The 18,421-nt window shown below is 40.3% G+C and overlaps 1 protein-coding gene across 6 annotated transcripts in view; it reads left to right on the plus strand.

Moving 5' to 3' along the window:
• Positions 1–6,785: 6,785 nt before the first annotated feature.
• The window catches only part of LOC127070605 (mushroom body large-type Kenyon cell-specific protein 1), a 72,873-nt gene continuing 61,237 nt past the window's right edge, over positions 6,786–18,421 (plus strand). For 3 of the 6 annotated variants that reach the window (XM_051008787.1, XM_051008789.1, XM_051008790.1), the window contains exon 1: positions 6,787–8,302. The gene's annotated coding sequence lies outside the window, so the exon portion shown is untranslated. Of the gene's footprint in view, positions 8,303–18,421 lie in introns of all 6 variants that reach the window. The other 3 variants (XM_051008786.1, XM_051008785.1, XM_051008788.1) reach the window with 3 other exon arrangements.

The following is an 18,421-nucleotide window of genomic DNA, read 5'->3' on the forward strand; positions in this document are numbered from 1 at the left end:
GTACTTGGATATAAGTACGTATTACATAGGGCAAGTAAACTAGAGTAATTTATCTTATCAACAATGAAAGTATGTAATATGCAAATTTACAAAAAAAGAATTATTTGTTTCTGACTTTTCAACTTTTTCTTTCTCCTTCATATCAACAAAAAAGTAATCAATTAATTCTTTTATTCTATACGTTTATATAAAGAAATAGAAAAATGAATAAACGAGTTTTTATTTCATAATAATATTTTTTTTACAATTTGATAACGACTGAACAGATTCGAAATATATCGGCAATTTTCTAACTCTTATAAGCTATGCGTGCATTATTAGCATGTAATTAGTTTCATTACCGAACGGAGAAAAACAAATGACGTGTTAAAACGTAAAAGAGATAATTTGTTCTGAAATATACGCGTAAAAAATTATCTTCGAAGATCATTTATCAGATCGATCTCTTCGGATTCAATGTCTCTGTCTATTTTCGATCGAGTATACTGTAATAACGTAAGTATACCTATAGTCGATGTCGTTTGATCTTTAACAATAACGATCGAAGAAAATGCAATTTTCTGCTCGAAGAACGTAGTTTTCCGGAGAATGTATCCGATAGATCCTGTTCCTCCAGTTTTTTTTTTTTCCTACCGATCGAATGGCCACGACGATACTGACAAAAACACGTCATAAACAGCAACTTGCCGTAATTGCTCCGTGTCACGACTTTACTTCGTCTTTCGATCCTCCCGAACGATTAGACTTTTCGAGAGGGAAAGAGGTTCGTCCTCTTTCAGATTATCTAGGAAGTTGTAATCAAAAGAAAAATCGATTAGAATGATCTACTCTCTTTTGTGTGAACGATACTCAAATAAAATTCGAACGATTATTCGGCAAAATTAGTCGGACACAACGTGAATAATTACTCGAAGAACTATTAAACAACACGAGATAATTACTCTTTGCTATTTTATTACCATTGAGACAACAAAATGCAAATTAATGTCTAATAAATATATTTAAAGACATTTGAAAGATTGGAATCTTTTTTGGAGAATTTTCCGTAAAGTACAGAGAAATCGTTCGAATTCCATGATTTAGGAGAGATCGCAAGATGGCTAACGTTAGTCATGCATGTAAGTAAGTAAGTAAGTAAGTAAGTAAGTAAGTAAGTAAGTAAGTAAGTAAGTACGTACTTATGTGTACGTCAAGAACGGTTCGTGCCACTGACTGGTCGGTCCGTTTCTAGGACAGCCAGTTTTTCAAGCGATTTTCGCGCGACACTCGGCACTAGCCTAAGCAATACCAGGGACCGATCTAACCTTCTTTCGTACGAGCTTATGTTGGATGAAATAACGATCTTGATACCTGTCGATACTACGTTCGAAAGACGTTCGAGTAATCCATCGTAGTTACATAGGTAAAAAAAACTATACATCTATCTACCGGTTCCCCTTCAAAAAGCTCGATTATTCTACGACGCGTTGAGCGTTTACGTAAGTCAAGGCTTTTCGTTCGAGGAATGACGAACCGCGGAAAAATCTTCGCCACGATCGATTCGATCCGATCTCTTCTTTCAAGATACCGAGACATGCCAGATTCATTGACGAGGAGGTCGATAAGGGAGATCCAATGATCCTATTTCTTATCTCTACATCTTTTTTTCTTCATCCTTTCGGAGGATTCTATGGATAGAACGATTGGAATAACTTACACTTTGCTTTTCCATCTTTTTTCTCCTAATTTCTTTTTCCCTTTTTTCTTATTTTATTGCCGTTGTCGTACGAATCTCCCAAAGGAGACTTTGGTACGTTACGTAATGGAGAGCGGCGCGTAACAAAAATATTCGTTTGCGCAAGAAAAATGTAGTAGCTTATGTTAACGATTCATGGTCTCGATCACCTTGCGTACGATCTAGTACGATCGAGCTCGAGCGTGCTTTACCATCGAGCCGATATACCTATAATTTATGCTAACAGAGTGGGGAATATGCAGTCAGGACGAGGGACGCAGAAAAGCAAGAAAAGTTTGTCGGTTGTTAGGGAAAAAAAGGGTATGACTTTGCAATACAGGAACCTCTACGTTCACGCAAAGTAGGAAAGTCAAGTATCTACATCGATCGTTTGAGAGATCTATACGATCTAACGATTAATAAAGCTTTGATTTTCTCTTGCGATAATATAATACTTCGTTGGGAAAAAATCTTGAAAGGAAAAAAGAGATTTGGTTTGATGGAAGGGGCAACGAAAAGAAAGAGAAAACGACGATGCATTTCGGTGCGTGTAATGCGCTTTGCGCGAATGCATCCGACGTTTGTCTCTCTGTCTCTCTCTGTCTGTCTTCCTACTTGCACGGGTGCACGCGAGAGCGTCGGTGTGCCGAGAGCACGAGTATGTGGCACAAGGCCGACATTAGCATCTCTACCGGTACACAGCTCCTACCGTTTCGCCTGTTCGACGTCGTCAACGTCGTCGTCGTCGTCGTCGTCGTCGGAGGAGGAGGAGGAGGAGGAGGAGGCGGCGTCGGTGGCAGCGTCGTTGTCGTCGTCGACGTCGTCACGACACGACTCTATCCACGAGAACCTGTATTCGTCGTGGTTATCTCTCCCTTTCGCTAAAAAAACGAAAGGATTTGAGTCGTCCTTTGAAATTATTTCATAGTCTCGTCTGTTATCGTATATCAATAGTAGCATAAAACTAAAATAACAATCCCTTTCGAAATTTTACGATCGATAAAAAGACATTTATCAAATCGAATCGAAAACTATCCGTATTTTCCGAGTTTGCTCTCCCAAGAGGACCGGAATTCATACCTACGACGTATAAGTAATGGGGCATCCAAGTGACACGTTAACCTGTGCAACCGGTATACATAACTCAAGTAAAATCTTCGAGTAACTTAGATTAGCCGGTACATGCGAATTGGTGAGATTCTAGCACGCGTTTCACCCTCGGTAGAAGAAAGACGAGAGTCGACTGGATAGATTAAAGCAGTTAGAGAAAGACAGAGATACTATTTCATACTTGGTTCGTTATAAACTAATCGACTGCACACTCGTCCTCGATACCACGAGACTCTGGTCTTTTCTCTTTCGAATTAAAGTCGAGCAACGAAGGGGGAGAAGTAAGAAAAATTGCATCGATAATCCTTGTATAGGATACGTCCATGTGTGTATTTACAATACGCATATACAATTGCAATAGGGTTAAAAACCTCTCTGAATATTTATTTCTTATCTGAAAAGAAAAGGACGGAAAATGTCGATTAGACCGACACGACACCGATTCGTTCGCGTTACGGCATTGAGAGTGTCAGCGAACGATAACCGCGTTTATCTTGAACGACGCCGAAATTAAGTTATTCCATGAGTTATCTGTGCTGCACTTGACGGTTTTGTGTTTCAGTCAACGGCACCTGTTGCCGATGACTACAATATTATTTAACGTGGCGTGTTCGCTTTGCAAACAACTATGCTATCAATCGACTTCACTTTCGAATATACATACATACATATCTATGTTCATCATAAAAACGATTAAAATATAGATATGTTATATTTCGAGCAAACAAAAAAAAACTATGAACGAGAATCACACGCTGTTTAAATAAATAAATAAATAAATAAAGAGTGCTTATTTAGTAAACATATGTAGGTTAGTAAGGAAGAGGACGATAAAAAGAAAAAGAGAGACATAAAGCTTTATTAAGTGCTAAGGAGATTACGTTTTGCGTGACTCCGATGATAAAATAAAAAGAGGGAGAGAACGAGAAAGAGAAAGCAGATGAGTTTCGTCGTCAGAACGAAATTTCAAGAGAATAAAAAAAAGGAAAAGAAATAGAAGATCGTTGTGTGAGTTAGTCGCAAGTCGCCAAAACGTCGAGGACGTTATCGACGAAATAGTTCTCGGAAGGCGACGAAACGAGACTGCGTTCGTGGAAAAGGAGCTCGATATCGTGCATCGTTATCGTCGGATGCACTTGGGTACTCGCAATTCGGTTGCTCCCCGCTCGAGCGAACAAAGAGTTCGTTTACCCCGACGTCGCGACTCCGTCGCGCGTTTACGTGCGCGACTCACGCTCGACTATCGCGCGATTCACCTTTGATAAGGTTCAGGATATTTGGAGATTGTAAAGAGAGAGAGAGAAAGAGAGAAAGATAAAATCGAATGGACCAGCTTCGAACGAATGCAACTCTTTCGGATGTTGTAAATAAGATGAAATTTGATAGATAATTCAATTTATTTTGCAAAATACGAGATTGTTCTGCGCTTATTGTAAACGAACAAAGTAAACCTCGGATAAACTTGTGCAACTGGTTGTATAGACAGAGACAGTGAGAGGGAGAGGGGGAGAGAGATATCATGAAAAAAGTAGGTATAGGAAAATGCATTTCGCTGGTGAGGGTTTATCGCAACGGAACGACGAAATTCACAAGCTGCACCTGGCAGCCGTCGTCGACGATCGACGGACGCTTCGGGTTGCCTCGAGTGACGTTATCGCCCGCCAAAATAGCACGCTGATAAGGTCGTCTCTCGGACGGCCGGCCAATGACGCTCGTCTCACTCTCAATAGAATTCCATTAATCGGCCTTACGTCGAGAATACGATCGACGTTCGCGAGGACCGACGATGACGACAGTAACTCCAGTAATGTTCGAAGCTAAACAAAAGCTACATTAATTTGTTCAAAGAAGCCAAAATCTTATCGTCGAAAAACATGCGATGAACAACAACTCTGTTTTGGTGATACACAACGCATACACTCGAAATTAGTTTATTAATTCTATCAAAAGGTTCGGTTTGCTTAAAGAGAGAGAGAGAGAGAGAAGAAGAGAGAAAGAGAGAACACACGCACGATCGTTTTCATATTTATTTAAGAAATTGCTTAAAGAAAATAGAAAGAATTTTCGTTAGTTGATACAATCTTCTTTTTACTACGTTATATTTATCCGATTAATTACGATGGACTTGAAACGAATAAATCACTCTTCTTCTTTTTCTTTTCTTCTTCCTTCGCGTCGTCGACTTCAAGCAAAAATGTAGCATAAAGAAACGGGATTATCGTATTTTTGTCGCTCGAGTGATCGATAGCTACTCGATTATCGTAAGAAATTTTAATCGATTTTTAAGTAAACCTGGATCAAAGATAAGAAGTCTACTATCATACGCATTTTCGAAAGGATGACGATAACGCAGATAAGATCGTTCAAATAAATCGATAAAGATCTATCGATCGAGAATCAATAGGAATAGTGAATTTCGATGTTATCTCTTTATTCTGTTATTTTCTTTTTTCTTTTTCTTTTCCCTTCTTTTTTCTCTTTTTTTTTTTTTCTTGAAAGAAAATACAAATTAAAGAAGGCCTGACTATTCTGGGTAATTTGTATACCTATAAATCAAAGATATCGAATTACGGAATCAAGGAAAATTGCGATCGTTTAGTCTTAGAAAGAGGAAAGGAGAGTGGGAAAAAGATTAATCATCCTTTCTGTCATATTTTGACGGAGAGGGATCGATTAGATCGATTAGATCGCTAGTAGAAAAACCCAAAGGTTTGTGGTTTTCTTGTATAAAAATTGACGATGACGATTAACGACCATAAATTTCTATCTCAAGAAGGGTTCGAAAAAGCAAAGCTACTTCGACGATCGTTGCGAGATTCGATGAAACTCGGAGATAAGAGTAAGTACTACTCGTTTCGCATCTAAGATAGTTCTTAGAAAAATTTGTCTGCAATTCGTTCGATGGATTCCTTGTAATAATGGACTTAGATTCTTCGAAATTACGCGAGTCAGTGATTAGAAATTAACTTTCCGAAACATTCTCTAAACGCGTTCGAGAACGAAACACCTCGGACACCACATGAGTAGGCACGTATTACCGATTATGCATCCTACGACGAACAAAGAATTCGTTTTAATGAGCGAGACAAAGATAAAGTGCGGAATGAAAAAATATGTGGCGTAAGATAATTAATTTGGTGTAAGAAATTGTTTTCTTTCTCTTTTTGTTTTTATCATAAATATCTGTCTCTTTCGCGAAGAGGAAAAAAATACTAATATGACACCTGTGTCATTTTGACGTATAGTTCTACTATTAAGTTTCATAAGTGATTAATGTCCGAATGTATGTTATTTTCAAATCGCCTTATACGTTCGTAAGACAATCCTTATCTTAGAAAAAATTCGAATCTATACTGCATCGCGTTGGAGCGGTAAATTTGAATCGTCCTGTAGCCGAGAACGAGGTGAGCTAGTGAATCGACGCTGTTATCTGGATGCACGATACGTGCAGACGGGCAGTACGAAACAACATGTTGTCCGAGTCACCGAAACGAAGACACTTTAAGCAAAGCTGCCGGATCGGCTTTGCGAACAGCACTTAAACTGCACTTTCGACGTGGCTGTGTGTTTCTATCTCTATCTCTCTATCCCCATGCCCCGCCGCTCTTCCTCGCTCTCTCACTCCCTCTCTCTCTCTTTTTCCCTCTCTCTATCTATCTCTTTTTCTCTCTCTCACACTTGGTTGGCGCGAGCCTTAACGCGTCCATTTTCATAGAGACTAAATATCGTCGCTTCGACGTCGTCGTTCGAACGGCTACGAAGAAGAGGTGGCGGCGGAGGAGAAGGAGGAAGAGAAGAAGAAGGAGGAAGAGGTGGAGAAGGGCAGAGGGGGGTAAGGACGGTAGTGGTGGAGGTAGTGGCGACGTTGCTCGAAGAGGAGGAAAGGGAGAAGGTGGAGGTGGAGAAGGAGGAAGAGGAGGAAGAGGAGAAGGAGGAGGAGGAGGAGGAGGAGGTGCCGCTGCATCGTGCGACGAGTGCTCGCGCGTGCGACATCGTTCCTCGCGATCGTGCGACGAGTGAAAAGACCGATCCGAGAAACGTTTTAGATCGTATTCCGTGCGATCGAACGATCTTCTTCTTCTATTTCTCTGTTTTTTTATTTTATTTTCGAATTTTATTTTTCCTCGTGCTAAATATATCTATATATACATATATATATATATATATATATATATATATATGTAATCGTGTTTATACATATGCGTATAATAATGATTATATATGTATAATCGTGATTATTGTGAACATTGGAAATATATTCGATTCTTCACGGTAAAAAAAGGTGAACATGATTTCTGCAAGTTCTGCAAGAGTGTGAGAAAAAAGGACAAAGATACACAGGTCGAACGAGAGAGCAAGAGAGAAAGAGAGAGAGACAGTAACGCATTTTTCTCAAAATTCCCGCTCCTTACTACGCCTGCGCGTAAAACGTTATCACGCGAAAAAAAATAAGAACAAGTGTTCTCGATTGTTACAGCTGCCATACTTTTTGTCATGGAGCAAATTAAACGATTCGATCTTTCAACATTTTTGCATGTGTGTGAAAAGAATAGAGAGAGAGGAGAGAGACAGAGAGACCATCGCCGTTCTTTTTCTCATTTTCATTGCATTAAAAAAAAAAAAAAAGATTATTTTTATCGTTTTTTAAAATAGATAAAGCTTCGCTTCAGAATTTCGAAAGAACAATGCGATTTTTTCTATCTCTTTCTTCTTTTGTTTTGTTATTTTTTTTGTTCGTATTAAACGCGAAACACTAGTCGACTCGGAACGAGAAGAGATTCGGTTTGCGTCATTGAAGCGAGCTCGCGGCCTATCTGCATCTCTCTCTCTCTCTCTTTCTCTTTCTGTGTGTGTCTCTCTCTATCTCTCTATCTCTCTCTCTCTCTCTCTCTCTCTCTCTCTCTCTCTCTCTCTCTCACGTTCCCTCTCTCTCTCTCTGTCTCTCTCTCTCTCTCCTCGTCCGAATGCAACGACGCAGGCACGTCGCATCGATAAAAAGCATCGGAATAGCGCGTAAATCGAGGCTCTCGCGACCTATCGCGAAAGGATTCGTACGAATATCGGTGAATCGAAAACGTGTGCGAGCTCGTCTATAAGATCACCTTGATCTCGACTCGTTAAACGATCCAAGTCTAACCGCGTTACCCTGATCGTTAAACCTCCTTTCATATCTTTTGATTCTTACTCTTTCTTGATTTCAACCAAGTTCTTTGCTTGTCAGAAAAGAAATTTTTTGCATTTTCTTTTTTTCGTCTTTTATTATTTGTTACCTCTTTTAATTATTCTGATAAGTGAATTTTTGATAATAATCCTAGCGTCGCAACGACGTGGTGCGTGTCCTCGGATCGAATTTTTGTGGATCGTCTGGAACTTTAGACAATAGTAAGAGTGATTATTCTACCAGCCAAGAGTGGATAACGATCGGTTATTGGATAACTCCGGCGATAATCGACATTGTTTGGAAGATATTTGAATTTGGTGAGTACTCGAGTAACAAGTTTATTATCGCGGGACAAATTAGAGAAGATTTGTGTGTGTTTCTTTTTCTTTCTTTCTTTCTTTCTTTCTCTCTCTTTTTTTTTTCCATGAAATTACTCGATAAGAGTCTTTGAACGAATTTCGAGTTTCGGATCAAAGAAAGATCGAGAAAGATAAAATAAATCTTAAAGAGGATCTGTTCTTTAGTTTCTAAAGCTGTTTGAAAGACGATAGAATAAGGCAACGTGCCGTTAGCCACTAGAAACGTTTTGTCCTATATACGCGAATTCCTACTTACGTCTATATACGAGGTATAATAAAACGATGCGATTAAGGCGACTAGATAATAACGATTTTTAGGTCATTTTTCCATGAATATATTGACATTTGTATTCTTATAAAAGAAAGGTACGTTTGGAAGGAGTACGCACTCGCGCATACACGAATGCACACGTACCCGTCTGTATCCGAGAGCTGTCGTGTAAAATATTTCAAATGTGTACGACACAGAAACGTATGCGAATTAACTTGATATGATTACGTTTTAAACGTCGATTGACTTTGTAATTTAAACTGAATCCTAGTCGAGATGATAATTATCATTGAAAATATAAGCGTGATATCGAACGTTATTTATTAAATTCGTTGAAAATAATTATTTAACGAATCGTAATGTTTTATTACAAAGGGGAAGGGGTTAAATTGGAGTAATGATTATTCGATGATTAATGATAAATATGTTGATCGTGAAATATAATTGATGAGCGTCGAATGAAAAATGAAAGGTGGGAGGAAGAAAGGAATATGAAACTATTTCCTATTAATCCTAGATTTTATTGGATCTCCAAGCAGCAAAATTCATATCTCGCGCTTTCAATATCGACGGTTTTCAGTTATTAAGGATTCGGGAGGTTTTTCCGAGAAAATGCGACGATATTAATCTCCAGAGCGTTTTTCGCGTTATCGTCGCTCACGAAATCGTTTTTCCATCGGATCCCGATATCGTCGGATAAGATAGATTTCATAAAGGCGCGCTCGCGTGCGTTCGCGAAAAAGCAAGGTAAAAATTCTTTTCCGTCCTCGGTGGCTTTCGATAGTGCGTTCGAGTTTGCGTATCGCGATAGAAGAGACGCCATTCCGTCGATTGTTATCGAAGAAAAGAGCGTACACCGAGTCACTTGTGCTTTGTAGATGAGTCAGTGCAACGATCGACTTCGAAATCGTTTCGATTGTTTGTCGTTTTTATGAAAATTTTTCTATTCCGAGCTCACTCGCTTTAATCCTCTAATGCACAATTCCTTTAAGGGATTTTTTTTTATTACGTATAAAACAACGGTGAATATCTTTTCATATTATTAATTATTACGCTCGATGCATCGTTATTTTTAAGCCGGAAAGAAATTTTTTTACGCGGAACGAACGAAACTTTTTCGATGGATTTATTTAGGTTTAATATCAATAAATGATAAGTCATCGTTGGACTTAACGCTTCGATATCTCTACTTTTTTAGGACTTACTATTTCAGATATCTAAATAATAAATGAGACTCAATCTAAACCTAATGGATTGACATATCTAAATCCTTTCTTCTCCATCTTTTTCTCTTCACGAATCGGCTTTCGTCAAATAAAACTCTACGTACCGCCTACGCTCACGTTCATTATCTCGGCCGAATATTCAGCTTCTCCCATATCCGTAGCGCGTGAATCAGCCTGTAGCTTCATATAGAACTCGGAGCCATTGAAACTCAATGAGGCGAGCGAGCGAGCGAGCGAGCGAGCGAACGAGCGAGCAAGCGAACGAACGAACGAACGAACGAACGAACGAACGACGAACGAACGAACGAACGAACGAACGACGAACGGACGAACGAACGAACGAACGAAAGAACGAAAGAATGAACGAACGAGTGAGTGAGTAAACGAGAAAGGGATAGATAGCTAGAGGCAGAGAAAGACGAAGGAAAAGAGGAAAGAGAAAGAGAGAGTGAACGGGGCGCGGCCCTATTTTCGGCTGACCGTGGCCCTGCCCTCGGTTCCTCGATCGTTTGTGTGCCACTCGGTGCATTTTACTGCACACACACACACACATGCACATACCTACACACACGCACGTACACGCACACATATATTTAAACCGCTTTATCTGTGAGCGATGCACGTAGTCACCGATAGGGAAAGAGAGTGAACGAGAAAGAGAATGAAGGAAGGAAGGACAGGGACAGACGAGTTTATATTTGGCTGGAGGGCGGACCGAGTTCTTTCGTGCATGAACGGCACACTCTGCACTCTTTCTTTCTTTTTCCGCGCATATACATGTACTATATAAATCCATATATATATATATATATATATATATATATATATATATATACACGTGTGTATACAGCGAAGAAGAACGAAACAGAGAAGGGGAATCGGTGGTTCCGGGCGTTTTATTATTCGGCACTGTACTCCAAGTTAACCCAGGTCAGTGTGGCAAAAAAGCTACATGTTCGGCCGGTTTCGCAGCTTACCGACGAAGAGACACGACGTTCACCTTCTCTTTCTCTCTCTTTCCATGTGCATATGAGAATGTAGAGGAAGAGAACGATGCGCACGCATACATGCATTCGACCAGTGCACTCGACCAACTTGCAGAGTTTCTGTGGTATACGTTTTTATGTATGGCGGCGTGTTATGCGTGTATGTCTGTGGATGCACGTGTGTGTACCACATCCGCCGGCGATGCAACGTGCGTGCAAACGCGTGCAAACTTTTCGTCGCTCGTAACTCGCCTCTGTCGACGGTTTTTCGACGATAACCACCGTTCTCTCTAAATTTATATACGAATTAATTGTTTTAAATCGTAATATCGAAACGTTTATCCGTTAATATTTATTTCTTTATTAGATCTCTATAGAAATTTAATGGACAATGTTATTAATCATTTTTTTCTTTTGATCTTAATAAAAGCCTTTCAATTTTTTTCCCAATAAAATCGTCACCGCGATCGGGAATTAAAAACCTTTTGCTAGATCTAATGCGTACGCGAATTCGAAAGTGGATGGAAACTTGCGTCTTAGACTGTATACGTAAGTATATGGATTAAAAAAGTGATAAAAAAACGTATTAGGTGAAATTGAATCGATTTTGTTTTTCGAAAGAGTTCGGAACATAGCTATGTATTGCACGATACGATAATCTGTCTATGTAAAATACGACAATCTTCTTTTTTTGTAAAAAAAAAAAAAAAAAAAATTGTGTCGAAGAATAGGCAGGAAAATCAAGTGGTAATGTCTGTTAATAAATGCAAGTCGTAGTCGGCCGTTTCCGTTCGTTAATTATTCAAATTGATACAAAATCGCGACGAACAAGCGATAAAACAAAAAGCGTTTCGATAAATATATGTTACTAAACAAAGTTTCATAAACGAATTTGCTTTTTTAGTTTGAACCTACGTGCAACGAAGTCTGCTTAAAACTTATACATCGGAACGTATGTCCATTTCGTGATTTCTACGAGTAAGCCAGTACAACGATCTTTCACAAAAGCGACGTTGAGTACGCCGTTGGCGATCGAAAACGATCGGTCGACCAGAAAACAATCGAGTGCTGTCGAAAGAGAGAAACCAAATCGGTGGAGCGAAAATGAAGCCGAACTCCCGAAAGCTCGTATAAAAAAAAAGAGAAAAAAAAAAGAGAAAAAAGAAAAAAGAAAAAAAAAGAAAAAGAGAGTGGTGGAACGAGAGAATAAGAGAAAGAGGAGAGTAGCGTGTTAACCCAGTGCATGAAATAAAAAGAGACGGAGAATCGTGGAAGGGGTCGCTCGTACGGTAGTTTCGCCAGTTAGCCGGCTTTAAAACAGCTGCCAAATTTCCCTCTCACCCGAGAGAGTGAGAGTGACCCATCGAGAGTGAGTGTGTTCCACATACCATCTCTCTCTTTCTCTCCCTCTCTCTCTCTCTCTCTCTCTCTCTCTCTCTCTCTCTCTCTCTCTCTCTCTTTCTCTCTTTCTCACCGATAGGACGCCGACATAGAGCTGCAAAGTACAGCGTCGACGCAGCGTTTCGCGTCTCGTGCATCCCTCTCTCCCTCTCTCCCTCTCTCCATCTCTCTCTCTTTCTCTCACTCTGTGGTAGAGAGGGAGAGAGAGAGAGAGAGAGAGAAATTGCACGTGTGTGTATCCTCCGTACTTCAATGTGCGTGGCTGGGCCATTTGCGAGCATTCATACTCGCCCTCCTACGTTTGTATGCACGTTGTATATTCGTCGTCCATGCATTGTCGAGTTATCCTACGAAACGCACGACAAATTTTCGTGTTCATGCTTTCGAGAGATTTCGTGAATCCTGCTTCTATACTCCTACACTCTCGCTTTGAATCGGTTTAGAGTCGTTTTTTTTTCGATAAAATTCGAATACCGAAAAGATGACGCTACTTTCTCGGAAGATTAAAATAAGGTCGATATTTTCTGATAGACAATTTGATATTTAAGGAGAATCAAATCTATTGGATATTTATCTAATTAACATTAACATAGTTGCTCTAATAGTTGTTCGATCAATAGTCGTTTGATCAACGATAATCATACATCCAATAGACAATTCTTGTACAGATAAAATTGTAGAATCGATAAATTTCGATACGCAGTAAATTTTCCTTTCCGTTTTCATTTTTGTTTTATCGCAACGCGTCGGTATAAAAAAGGAAATCGTATGGTGTCTAGGTTTCGCGTCGGAGAGCCATTTGTAAGAGGACAACGGTTGAAAGGACATGCTCGAAACACGTAGGATTTTCTATTGAAACGTTTGGTGCCTCGAAATCGTGGTTCCTCGTATTTTCCGGGAACGGAGCAACAAGTAGTAACGGCGTTTATATCGTAGCCCGTTGGATGCGTCGTTGTATGCTGTGAATGTGTTCGTATACGCACATACACGTTTCTATTCCAAGCGTATGTAAACTCTATCCGTATATAGACATAGTATAATAGTGCTATGTAGTAACTACCTATACCAATAGAGATAGATTTACACGTATATATGTATATATATATATATATATATACATATATATATACATACATATGTATATGTAAAGACACGCAAGTATATAGGTCGGCTGCAGCAGCCGCCGACAGCTGATGCGGTAACAGCCAAGCAGCTCTGTGGTGTTAGCGTGGACTCGGTTATCCCCAAAATTTTCCAAGTGGATTCGAGTGGGGTGACTCGCTCGCTACGTTCATCTCATACTCTGAAATATACCTGTACACATCTACGAGCAACGAACTCATGCGGATAAACCACTTTTCCTCCTCTGCTTCCGTCTCTCTTCTTCTCGTTTATACGTTATATCAAATACGTTGACTCGGTCGCTCAATTTTCTACGTACAACTATAATCGTTTTATTTAAAATGTTATTTACTCCTGAATTTTTTTTTTTTTCAATTTATGAGTAAATTGGAATTTATTTAGAAGGAAGAAGACGATTAAATAATTAAATCGAGTTGGTACACGCCGAGAGGAAATTTTTCGTTTCTTACGATTACAATGATTATTCGCGGAGACAGATAATGAATGAATCGACCGGATGCGATAAAAGAAATCGCACATTTCTATTTTTTATTGTTATTCGTACACGTCCTATTATTAATCACGTAAAATTTTCAATAAAATTTGAAAGAAATTGAAGAAAACTATTTCGGACCGTCGAAATATTATAGAAAAAAAAGGAACGATTCGTCAAAAGCAAATTGGAATTCGGTTTGTTTTGAAAGTAGAATGGAATTTATTTCGGCTCGTCGGTCGTTGCACTTATTTGTTGCCGTGCCAAGCGAGCTACGTCGATGCCGACTGTATCCAGCTCGTCGTTATATACATACTACTGTATATACGTATGTGCATTGTGCACATAACTAGTTCCCTGTGCAACAAGTAGGTATAGCCGAAATATGGCCAAACGAGGAAGAGAAAGACAGGGAGAGAGAGGGAGAGCGAGAGAGAGAAAGAGAGAAAGAGAGAGAGAGAGAGAGGACGAGCGTGAAACCGTGAATTCTCTGCATCCAGCAGAAATACGTATCTTTTTTCAGATAGTTTAAATCTTTTTTTAAACGTCGACAATTTTATTCCAAATAATTGGATAAAAATTTGAATAAAAATTTCCTTTTTCTTATTTCGTATGCCACTTAATATATTACACCGTATTTTCTGATTATCAATCTAGCCATGAACGAATTCTTAGTAGTATATTAAGGAAAGAAACGAAGATAGAGCGAGAGAGAGAGAGAAAGAGAAGAATTCGAGGAAAGAATCGAAACGGAGAGGCAACGACGATCCTGACGTCGCGCATTCCAGGCAAATCACTCTAGCTTGGTTTAGGCGTTTTCCAAGCTTTGCCTCGAGTCTCACGATTCTCGAAAGGCGATTCGAATGCAACGAACGAGTCTTTGCTCGGTCGATACTTGGACTGCTAAAATCCTTTCTGGATCGTTACTGAGCGATAGTACGAGTACGTAGAAGTTTATTCGTAAAAATCTTTCGCTGGAAGTGATAAAAATTCAAACGATATTTCTATCGTCGATTCGAAAAAGAAAAAAAATCTAAGCGGTAATACGATCATAGATCGTTTGGAAAAGATCATTGGATCAAGGGCTTCGTCGACGTTGTCGTCGGAGAAAGGCGATGATTTACTTGGAGTTTATCAAGCTCGGCGAGTACTTACTCGCGACGGCTCGAGTACTTGCGTAATACCAATTACGGTGCATACGATACTTGGGAGTAAACATCGACTCGTTAGGAGCGTTCATGCGATGCATTTATTGCTCGCACGAGGAAGACCACACATTCGGATAGAGATCTATCGTCGATGGTAATAGCCGCGATTACGTCACGTGTCGAAGTTTAAGTAATTCAATGAGCCCAAACGTTTTCAACTTTTCTTATTCATCGAACGAAAAATTTCATCTCTTTCGATGCGAGTTCCTCCTATCGACCTTGAAGGAACGATCGATACCAATCTACAGGTATTCCGAGATACATCTCCGGGTGAAAAGAAATGTATCATTTTCGTCGAAGACGAAGGTTCGAAGAGATGCTCCGCATAACTTTCGCGATGTGACGTCGACGGTGCAAGTCGGCCGATACGATAAGCAGAGATACGGTCAAGGCCTCATGGGACGGCGGCCTATCCGTTCCCTTTCCAACATACCGCACGAATGGCGGAACAAGCGGAACGTTCAAGCATCTCGTCTATCAGGCAACCTTTCTATCTTATCGCAGCATCCACCGTGCCACTGGATACTATTCGCGCGCGTTCGTAGCTAATCGAGATTCGGTAGGGATTGCACATTGATCCTTGCTCGATCGCAAGAGTGGGAAAAGAAACGTTCGCAGTTGGTTGGCTCGTTGTAGGAATTCGGCTTGGACCTTCGGCCAGCGCGATTGGCCCGACTGACCCACTGGCAATGACCTTGTGTCCAACGTGAAGACCCGATTGCTCGTAGGGGCAGGCCAGTCTCGTCTCGAATAAATTCGACGATGTTCGGCTCCGAGCCGAACCTGGCCGAAGAGAGAAAGAAAGAGAGAGAGAGAGAGAGAAAAAGAACGAAAGAAAAAGAGTTCCAAAAGAACAAAGAAAGAGAGGGGAAGGAGGATCTCTACTGCCGACGCAGCTGCCTCCTTCTCCCTCTCTCCTCTCTTCGACTCGTCTCATGGCCGAATTTCGCTTCGTCTCTCGTTTCTTCTATCGTGCGATCTTACTTTCCACTGTCGTCAACGCATTGAAATCATTCGGGAGAGTATTCGTCATATTATTTTTCCTTTCGACTTCTTTTTCTTCTTTCTAGAAATTACATATTTAACTAATTTTATTTTATTTTTTTTCCGTTCGTTACAACGAACGTTTCGGGCAATTTTACGAGGCAAATGAAAAAAAAATGGCACACGATGCTGGTTTCTTCTCCAAACGTAATCCGACGAGAGTGAAGATATCGTCTTCGACTTGGCGACTTTCCTCTGTCTCTCTCCCCCTTTCTCTTCTTTTTCTTCTTTTTCTTCCTGCCTTCTTTCTTTCTTTCTCTCGTTCTCGGTCGATAAATAATTCATGCCTCTTTTCGACGGAGAATAACATTTGCTTCGCGTAGCCTTGTCACGCTCCTTGATCCCCGGGAAGCGAGACGTTAACTCGGCCGTAGCCACGATCGTTCGAGGGCGCGAATTTCTTCAAGAAAGAGAGAGAGAGAGGAGGAATTTTTTTCGAACAAAGGACGAAGGAGAGACTGGTTCTCTTTTAAATTCGGATACTATTGGCCAAAAGTCCTTGCATGCTTTCTCTTTTCCTCTCGTTATCCTTCGTTTCGAACGTAATTTCGTGAATACGAACGTGAGACGAGCGCGAACGAAAGAACGAGAAAACAACACCGAATTGAAACGAAGGTTTTCTCTTTTATTTCCTCCCATCGTGGTGAACTACCATCGCCACGGTATGTCACGCGTTCTTGCGTGCTTCACGTCATAGGGGCATCGAAATTTTAATGTTAGACTTCGTAGCAGTTCCTTTTTGCGACAATGGAGTAAAGAACAAATATTCTCTCTTTCTCTCTCTCTCTCTTCGCTTCTCTTTGTCCGATTGTCCGAGACATTTTTTGGGAAATATTTTGTTTATGAATCGAAAGTTTATAAATCGAAATTGATACCTCAGGAGACACGAGGCAAAAGGAGGGGAAGAGGCGGAGGAGAGATCGAGAGAAGATCTTACGCTCGGTAAGAAATCCGATAGCTCGCGACAGGGTCGCAACGGTCGGTGGCGATCGGTGTGAATCTAAAACGCGCACTAGCGAGGATTTCGTGCGCGTATAGCTCCGCCTCTCACTCTCCTATCCGGGCTGCTCTAAACAAATGAATCATGCTCCAAAATGGCCGACTGAATTTAGACGTCACGTGGCATCGGGGTGCGCGCGCCCGCACGCACGCACGCACACGCACCCATTCGTTCTCTCGTTTCAGTTCTCATCATTTTTATAACAAAAGAGACGATGAGCTCGGATAAGTTTTATTGTCAAAATGAATTACGTGTCTGTTCGAAAAGTGGAGGACAAGAAATATCTTAGATCCTTAATATCTTATTAGGACGTAAGCGAGTATTCACTAACTTCATTTTTATGGCGTCTCTTGCTTCCAAAAAAAAAAGAAAAGAGTTCCATCGTTGCTATAAACAAAGGAGAGACTGGAGTAACTTCTATAATCGCGATAAGGATTATCCTAATATTTCTCAAATTTATAGGGGAAAAAACCATCGAGAGAAAAAGAATCGAGGACACGTTTAGAATCGTCCATTATCGCTGTTTCTAAGTCTCCTCGTTGCGTTGGTAGGCGTAGATTTTTCGGTAGGTGGCGCAATCATTGGCTCGCCAAAGAGAAAGGCTTTGGAGTGAGCTGACTGCCTACACGCGTGTTCGCTTGCGCGCACGTATAGCGCCGCACAGTTTAGAAGGCCGACGGAAAATTTAATGTCAAGTATACCTACATGGAATCGGATTTGCGGCGAAGCATGGTCGTCTTCGTTGTCGTCGTCGTCGTCGCCGTTGTACTTGACGATCGACGTCCCCCACACCGATCCTACCTCATTGCTACCAACGTTATAAACATGCGATTCTTCTTTCATAGCTTCTTCTTCTTCCTCCCAATTATTTTCTCCTACTTTGTTTATTGTATAATGGCATGTACTTGCTTTTTTCTCATTTCATTAAACAATCCAAGTTTCCAGTCGACTTTAAATAAATGTTGAATGAATTAAAGAAATTCGTCGTAACGAGATGACACTTTTATATGCATCGATCTAATATATACATTTTTTTTATTCTAATTTATCTCAATACATATATATATATATATATATATATATAATGATAAAATGTTGCTATGGAAGTAATCTCTATACTAACTTTTCAATTTTTCAATTATGAAATTTGATGACTGAAAACTCGGTCGTATACGCTTGTAGAACATCGGAATTTCGTGGGAATGTTGCATAACTACGTCCGCGCATTTAGAAGAGAGAGAGACAGAGAGAAAGAGAGAGAGAGGACATAGAGGAAGAGGAGGAGAAGGAAGAGTCATCGTTGGTGAAGCGCCCTATCTAATCTCC

The sequence above is a fragment of the Vespula vulgaris genome, chromosome 19 (genome assembly GCF_905475345.1).
Source record: "Vespula vulgaris chromosome 19, iyVesVulg1.1, whole genome shotgun sequence".
NCBI classification, from domain to species: Eukaryota; Metazoa; Arthropoda; class Insecta; order Hymenoptera; family Vespidae; genus Vespula; species Vespula vulgaris.